Genomic DNA, 9002 nt, shown 5'->3' on the forward strand with positions numbered 1-9002 from the left:
GTTCGTGGTTACGTTTTCTGCTGCTGTGCATGTATGTCATATATTTGTGAGTTTAAGTGGTAAACGGAAAAAAACAATCCATTTCGCGCGAGCTTTAGTGATTTCTTCGCTTTCCAAGACAAAATGTAAATTCCGCTCAAAAATAAAAATTAAGTGTATTTTCTAACGCCTGGGAACGCTACAGCACGAAAATGTTGTTTCCAAATGTTAACTTGCTTTTTAACCACTGTTAAACTGATTATTCGAACCAAAATCCTACAACATTGGTGGCTATTGGTAATCGCATGCAGATTATAGGAGTGCGTTCGATACCTTACATTAGTACAAATTTAGCTATGGTGCCCCTTTCTGTTCGTTTCAATTTTGCTTATTTTGTTTTATTTTTTATTTTTTTTATGCAGCTGTTCTTTATCGCAAAAATCATCATATTTACATAATATTTGGAGTTTCTCTTCCAAATTAATAACCACAGTTCTAGTCCGTTGCACAGCAACCCGCAGCCCAAGAAAAACATTCTGTCGTGTACCCGTCGTGTGCAGGCTACAGCTAGCAATCACGTCGCGCAATCCTCGTGAAAATGTAGAACTAAACGGAAACCAAAAAATAACACTTAAAAAGGTAATAGGCATAATCTTTGCGGGTGAAAAAAATCTGGAATATCAGGTTGAATTCGTTTATCCTGTTATAAATCATGATGTTTGTAGGTACAGATCAAACTTAATTATTAGATGCGAAAAAAATAAATTTTTCTTGACTTTGGAAACCGTTTAAAATACTTTGTTGGTCCAAATAAAAGGCATAAAACTGGGGTTGTAAAGATGTAATATTTCCCTTTCTTTCTATAATTAATGCTATTTTAACAGGTTTGGTAATTGCGTTTGTTTGTAACGATATAGCGCAGGGGAGAACGTTTTGAGATTGAATTTCTATTATAGAAACAATGAACATTACTTGTCATAGATTAATAGAACATTTAGTTCACCCGTCTTCAGTTCTAAAGGAACTTACAGAAATCACAACTCTCACGGAAGCTAACTCGAAGAATATTAAAGAAACTAGAGTCTACAAACACGATAGTGCAACACTCGCTGCCCTGTCTACAAGGGCAATGATTTATTTGGTGATAAGGTCTCAGAAGGTATTCATTAATTCCCCGTTAGAGCTAAAGAGTTTGTGCTAGCTTTCCAGCAACGTCACAAATTTCTTAACCAAAAATGAAAGGCAATTTAGTATTTTACGACAACAGCTAACAAACTGGAGACGATTTAGAAGCAGAAAGGCGCAAATTAAATTAGATATGCAAAAACAACAAAAAAAAAAATACTAATAAAATAAAAAACAACCAACGAATTTGCATTCTAAACCGTCAACTAAAGCCTTCGATAAAGCCGATATGTGGCATGTCAGCATTCGCCAAGTGCGCCCTTTCCCGCGAGTTTCTACGGTCATTAATGCGAATGGCCAGTAAAGTCAAGCCATAAGGTTGGGGGATTTTATCATATGAATTTTCAAAGCTGCCACATCGCCGCGATCGGCGAAAAAATCGCCAAGTTTGTCCGCATCAATCGGTGGTGAAAATCGCTTGCGATTTTCCCTGGCAATGAAATTCGCCGCGATCGGCGTATAAAATCGTCAAGTGTGTCCCTGGCTTAATGTGGCGCGATTGACCACGATAGTCAAGAGGTGAGAGTATAGCGTGGAGATTCTAAGTAAAAACGCACCAAAGTAGTGGAAAATTTAACCAACAAGAAATTGTTTTACATGCGGAAAACAAAGCTTTCATTTACAAAGTTTCTTAATACACACCAGAGTAACAGACCTTCGGCAGCTATGCAATTAATATTTGAGGGAAGCTGAATTCGTTTATTCTATTTTAAATCATGTGTAGCTACTGAGCAAAATTATTCGATGTGAAAAACGTAAGCTTTCCTTGACTTTGGAAACGGTATAAAAGAATTTGTTGGTGTAATAAAAGGCATAAAACTGGGCTTCCCTTTCTTTGTGAAATCAAGGGTATTTAAACAGGTTCGGTAATTGCGTTTGTTTGTAACAATAGAGCGCAGGAGAAAACGTTTTGAGATAGAATGTCTGTCATAGAAACTTTGACTATTACCCTTCAAAAATGAATAGAACATTAAGTTTACCCGTCTTCGGTTAAAGAGGATCCTACTGAAAGCGTAACTCTCATCGAAGCTAAAGAGAATATCACTGGCAAAGAAATTGGAATCTTCATACAGTGGTAAGTCCCAGCTCGTGGATTATCAGAATAATGCCACACTGCTTCGTCTCTTTGGAATGCGCAATGGGTTATCTGGCGATAAGTTCTGGGAAGTTGTTCATTTCCTGTTAGAATCTAGACTAGCTGTCCAACAACTTCACAAATTTTTGGATGTGAATAAATATATTCAATTATTTTGGCGACAACAGCTAACGAATTGGAGATGAGGTGGCAAAGAAATTTAGAAGCGGAAAAATAAAAAGTGAATTTAGATTGCTGAAAAGTTTCAACAGATTTTCAGTGAAAATGCACTAAAAAGGTGAAGAATTTCACGAAGTACGCGTCCCGCGCGCAGAAAATAAAGTTTTTATTCAGTACACAGCGACTACTATTTTGCTAGCATAAATCAAGCGAATGGAAATAGATAGTATTTTGATTGGTAGTGGCTTCGACGGTTCCTATTGATTTGGTTGAAGTTAGATTTGAGTTCTGTTTCCCTGTTCTTTTATTTTTCTTTCTTTCTTCTTTCTATATGCGTAATTTGTTTGTTGTTTTGTATTTTTTTCTGGCATTGCAAGGATAAAATGTAAAATAACATTTTAAACCATGCCAACTCATCAGTCAGTGAATAGATTACAAACTTTTCTTGTCAACGTGTTGTGAAGGCGTTTGATCAGTGACAGTTTTGACAAATGATTTGCGCTTCTTTATAACATTAGCAATGCATGTCAAATCTTTGCGCAATTTAATAACATTGAACAATTGGCGATGAGCATTATTACTTCAGTTTGTGTTCTTTTGTAAAAAGAGAGCGCCTGAAAGGAACGCTTTTAAGATTGACGTTGTATTTTCGAATTTATATGTATCTTGAAGTAATGTTTTAAACACGAGCAGCGCTGTTTTATCGGGATTTAAAACCACGTGGCGCAGCCGAGTGGTTTTAGACCTGATAAAACAAGTGCTGCGAGTTTTTTGAATTGCTTCAAAAACATTCCTGGAAAAGCGTGTGTCAAGAGAATTCATAACAATGATGCTTTTGTGAACGTTGGAAATTTACATACGTCAAACACATTAAACAACGCATACTAATCCAGGAGGAGGTTTTATCGGGTCTTAAAACCACTGCACGTGATGTTTCATTAATGGGCTCATGAATTATTAATGAGTTTTTGAAGAAAATAACTCTTTGTCAGTCACCGCTTTTCAGTTCAACCAGATACTACTGCGTCGCAACTCTCTCGGAAAGTAAACGAATATTGAAGAAACTCGAATTCTTCATCCAGAGGTAAGTCCAAGTTAAATCTTCTGATTTTTCAGATTATTGTTGTTTACAAGCCTAATGATTTATTCGGCGATAATGTCTCAGAGGGTATTCATTGATTTCCCGTTAGGGTTTGTTATACCTTTCCAACAACCAGTCACAAATTTCTAAACATAAATAAAGGCATTTTAGTATTTTAGCGATAACAGCTAACAAATTGGAGACAATTTAGAAGTAAAGGACTCAAATAAAATAAGATATCCAGAAACAACAACCAACGAATTTATAGAACTGTAAACTTCAACTTGGGTTGCGATTTATTAGAGACCTTTAGGTACGACTACGACTACGAGTTTTCTTTTATTTTCTTTCTTTTATTTTTCTTTCTTTCTTTTTTCTATCTGCGCAATTTGTTTGTTGTTTTGTACTTTTTTTGGCATTGCAAGGCTAAAATGTAAAATAACATTTTAAACCATGCCAACTCATCAGTCAGTGAATAGATTACAAACTTTTCTTACCAACGTGTTGTAAAGGCGTTTTGATCAGTGACAGACTTTGACAAATGATTTGCGCTTCTTTATAACATTAGCAATGCATGTCAAATCTTTGCACAATTTAATTACATAGAACAATTGGCGATGGGCATTATTACTTCAGTTAGTGTTCTTTTGTAAAACTAAAGCGCCGAAGCAGCGCTTTTAAGATTAACATTGTATTTTCGAATTTATGCCTAGCAACGAGCAGAAAATGTATAGAAGAATAGAACTCTTCGTCAGTTACCGCTTTTCAGTTCAATAAGAGACTACTGCGTCGCAACTCTCTCGGAAAGTAAAACGAATATTGAAGAAACTCGAATTCTTCATCCAAAAGTAAGTCCCAGATAAATTTCTTGAATTTTTAGAGTATTGTTGTTTACAAGCCTAAGGGTTTATTTGGTGATAATGTCTTAGAATGCATTAATTAATTTTCCGTTAGAGTTTGTTCTACCTTTCCGACAACCAGACACAAATTTCTAAACCCAAATTAAGGCATTTTAGTATTCTAGCGATAACAGCTAACAAATTGGAGACAATTTAGAAGTAAAGGACTCAAACAAAATTAGATATCCAAAATAACAACCAACGAATTTATAGAACTGTAAACTTCAATTTGGGGTGCGATTTATTATGATGGTTGAGCGTGAAGATTCTGAATGAAAAAGTAGCAAACTGATGAAAATGTAACTATGAGATTGTTTTACTTGTGAAAAACAAAGCTTTCATTCTCTACGTTTCTTAATACACACCAGAGTAACAGACCTTCCGGCTGCTTTACAATTAATATTTGAGGGAAGCTGAATTCGTTTATTCCATTTTAAATCGTGTGTAGCTACTGAGCAAAATTATTCTGTATGAAAAAAGTAAGCTTCCCTTGACTTTGGCATAAAAGAATTTGCTGGTCAGATAAAAGGCATTAAACTGGGATTGTTAAGCTTTAATATTTGTATCTCAGTTTAATCTTGGAAGGGGGTACTACAAGCCAACTATAAGACTAGGCTGTTTTACTTAATATTTTCTTTCTTAAATATTTTTGTTTTGCTTTTGTAGATCTGGACGTGTTATCTTGTAGTTCATCATGAAGGCTACTTACATTCTCATTGTAAGTGTCCTGATGGCGCACAAGCTTATTACGTCAGACGCAGGAAGGGCTAACAAGTGTTCTAAGGGGTGTACAAAATGTAAGTGAGACCAACCAAACTAGAGCTCTCCACGAAATGTTTTCATTTTTTTTCCTGTTTTCTTGTTCTTTTTCATTCTTTCAGTTCGTCAATTGGTTCTTTTCTTCTGATTTAAAAAAAATATATATATTTTCTTTAATTCTCATAATGAGTAAAAGATTAAAACTAAGCGGGCATTGAAGTGTGGCGAGTTGTTAGACGCGCGAACTTGTAATCCGAATGTTCAGAGTTCTGATTTCCAGCTGGATTTGTGCTATGGTATTCCTTCTCAGCCTCGCATTTGTAGCCAACTAGTGAACATCCCACCAGCTGAATTTTTTTAAGTGTTATGTACAGTTTACAATGTTTCGTTCTGTGGTTAGCAGTGTTTACAGTCATCACTTTAGTTTTTAAGACTTGTACATTTAAATAAAATGATTTTTGTCTTGTTTTCTAACGTCTTAGTTATCAAGAACAAAATTGGTCCTCTGGAGGAAATGCTTCAGGGTAGGTTGAACTGCCATTAATTAAATCTCCCTGTTGTGCTGTACTGGCCTAAAATCTCTTGCTATGATGATCTTCCTATTGCTAACAGTTCTACGGCAAGTCTTTTTTTTTTAATCAAGAAACTAAGTAGAGAAATGTTATTAGGCCTTGTCGCCTCAATACAAAATCTACTAATTTCTCAATTATTCAAACCCTAAGATCGTGGAAAATTAGCGTTCTAGCTAGTTGAAAGATAGTATTTCTATTTCTATAGATCATATTGATATAGGAACAAAGGGGCCAATAATTGCAAAAGCCCTACTAGATGAGTTTTATAGCGCAACTAAAACAAATTTCTGTACAGTTCACACTATTACGGAAAGGATTTAAAAACATCTCACTGATTTGTGTTTTTGATATCCCTTTCTTCTTTTAGCTCAAACCGAAGAATTGAATGAACTGAAGAGCGACATTCAAGGTTGGTTGCTTTTGCGATTGAGGCTTATTCATTCCATAGAAATCTTTTTTCATTTCAAACGAACCTAGAAAACCTACCAGATACAAGACAGAAAATTTGCACCCTTGCGACAGAGCCAGCGCTTTGCAACGGAACACCACTCGCATCTGAGGTCGTCACAGGCGTGACCGTGGCTGAAACTTGAGTCGATGCCGTGGAAATAGTCGTTGAAGTCGTTGAAGCCGTCCCAGATGTGGCGGACGCTTGAGGTTCAGGGGGCATTACGGCCGTCCGAAGTGCTTGAGAAGTTGTTTGTACCGGCCGTGCAGTCGCCGGGTTTTCAGAGTGACCAGATTCCATGATGTCTTCGCGAAATGGCACACCTTGCATAAATTATTGTCTTTTATAATGCTACTGAGTCATCATGTGGGATAATGAATATTACATGAACTGTGATTTCACTATTTTTCCAATTTGGAGCTTAATTAGTATGGGTAATCAAATGGTGACGAATGAAATTAGGAAATAATTTCACGTGCATTTTGTCAAAATTCTTATAATTTCCCCGAGCCTTTATTTACCTTTTTATATCATGGGTGACAAAAAAATCAACGCTCACAATTGTGTTTTTGACTTGTTTATTGTAACAACGCAAAATACCCTTTTGTTTGGAGAAATCGGAAAAAATTATGGTTTGTTCTTTCGACAAGAAAAACCCTATCTGATTTTCTTCCTGGTGTTGTAAGAGCAATTTCATGTTACAGGGTTCTTTCTCAAATATTTGAAGAGTTTTGACCAAAATACAGCAAAATCGCCATGACAGTGCCCCTTTAAATCACAAATTGATTGAGGTGTGTCAAAACAACAACAACAACAACAACAGCAACAGCAAAAAGGGTTTTAGTACGGCCTTCTACGTCGCTATGGCGACGGTCGGCTTAGAATTTCTCATAAGGTATCCTTTGTTTGATGGAAACTCTTGGGTTTTTTTCCAGTTCGGTACGAAGTGTGTTAAAATAAATTATTTTACAAAATGGGAGGCAAAAATTACTTACACATAAAAGTTGATATTTCAACCCCATTTCGGAGCACTGATTCACATCAAAGAGTAAGCGCTCAATATTGAAAATTAAGTTTGAAAAATTTCTGGAAAATGTCGGTGGAAATAAATGTTTCCAGAAATTAGACTAGCGGATTAAAATGATTTTAGCTCCTTAAACGGTGCCTACTTTTGTTACCTTGCATACATTCTGCACATCTCGAGATACTCAGGATTCCTATGGGTGGTGCCTACTAATGCAGGGATATTCTTGCACGGTTTAAAACTATGGGGAGAAAGTAGAACTTAGCAAGTGCTCTTGTTATCGAAAAAGAAAATTGGGGGTAACCATGCACTTTTCAGAGATAAAAATAAAAAAATAAAAAAAACGCCATACATTCCTTTATATTTTACAGCTTTTTAGAATTATTGTTGCTTAATTATCTTTCAAAATGTGTAGTTACCCCCAATTTTGTTTTTGGATTCAGATAGCCCTTGATAAGATCTGCTTTTCCAGCATACTCATAAACCGCGCTAAAATACTTCTGTACTAGCTTGTATTGGTAGGCAGCGTTTGTAAAAAAAGAATCGAAATGTATTCCGTGGTGATCTAGTGAGTTTAAATTGAAGCATTTTTGTCGTGTATGGAGGAACTCCGTTAATACGACCGCCTTCGAGCCGTGAAAATGTGGTCGTAATAACGGGGTGGTCGGATAAACGAGGTTGTAAAACTAAGGAAATGACTGGAAATTCAATTGGTTCGGGGCACAACAAAGTGGTCGTAATAACGAGGTGGTCGTATTGACGGGCTGGTCTTAAGGCGGGGTTCTACTGTATTGGAAGAAGTGTAATGGACGAGGGGAAAGGTAAACAGAAAAGACACCAGCTTAAAACGAAAACGAAAAACTAGCAAAAAAAGGATTGTTTCACCAGTAAAGTATCTCTCTCCCACGTCTGTGCTGTCTAGCGTTGACTGGATTGGAATTTGTTTCAGGTAATGTAAAAAAAGAAAGAAAAAGAAAATATGAATTAGCACCTCTTTACCAGTTGAAAGGGCAAACAACATGGTCAAGGGACTGAACAATTGTTTTACTATAATTTTGTGGTTGATTTCGATTATCAAATATTTCTTAACTCTGTGGTTGTATATTTTTTTTGTTGTTGAGAGTTATTTCCTTTACATTGAGGGGAATGGGTGGAGAGGTTTATTCGCGTACAACAGCGATAATCCATTGTTTATAAACAAAGTGAGAACCACCAGAGTGTTTACCAGTTGTTTACAGATGTCAGTCTGAATCATTGTCTTAAGTGATCATACGCCGACGGGAAAAGGCAAATATTGGAAATTCTGAATGTCGTGTCGACATAATTGCTGGATTCATCTTGGGACACTTTTGTATCCTCATTAGGTAAGTAGAATTAATCACCTCAGATATTTTTTAACAAGACGTCAGCAATAAGGTCCACCCGGCGCAGAAATAAAGAGCAAACACAAAATAGCTGTTGATTAAACATACCACGGAAATAGTGATGTATCTCGCTAGGATTGGAATTTACCATGGTTTTCATTTTCTGTAATAATGATGATTATACTTAAGCTTAACACAGTAAAATGCAAAACTAATTAGCAGTGGTAATCACCATGTTCAGTTTTCTTTGAAGTCGAGTGAGAGAAAGATTTGACTTGGCCATTGAAATTTCTAATGCAAACCTGGGAAAAAATGGCTATAAGAACAAAAGTATCTTGCGATATACAACACAATTTTATTTGTAGGCGTATGAAGCTCCTGCTGCGTGTCGCTTATTCACCACAGCTCCTTGATTGGTTATTGGGGTTATTGGTTG

The 9002-nt window shown here is 36.2% G+C and overlaps 1 long non-coding RNA gene across 2 annotated transcripts; it reads left to right on the plus strand.

The window, feature by feature from the left end:
- The first annotated feature begins 1438 nt into the window (after positions 1–1438).
- On the plus strand, positions 1439–6716 carry LOC146454842 (uncharacterized). Of its 2 annotated transcripts, none has more exons than XR_014859167.1 (4): positions 1439–1683; positions 5066–5196; positions 5641–5682; positions 6098–6716. It is a non-coding gene; the product is annotated as an uncharacterized LOC146454842 (long non-coding RNA). The 2 variants fall into 2 exon arrangements; XR_014859166.1 differs by lacking the exon at positions 1439–1683 and adding an exon at positions 4240–4348.
- Positions 6717–9002: the final 2286 nt, after the last annotated feature.

This window comes from Pavona decussata, unplaced genomic scaffold, assembly GCF_977016875.1.
Source record: "Pavona decussata unplaced genomic scaffold, jaPavDecu1.1 SCAFFOLD_300, whole genome shotgun sequence".
NCBI lineage: Eukaryota > Metazoa > Cnidaria > Anthozoa > Scleractinia > Agariciidae > Pavona > Pavona decussata.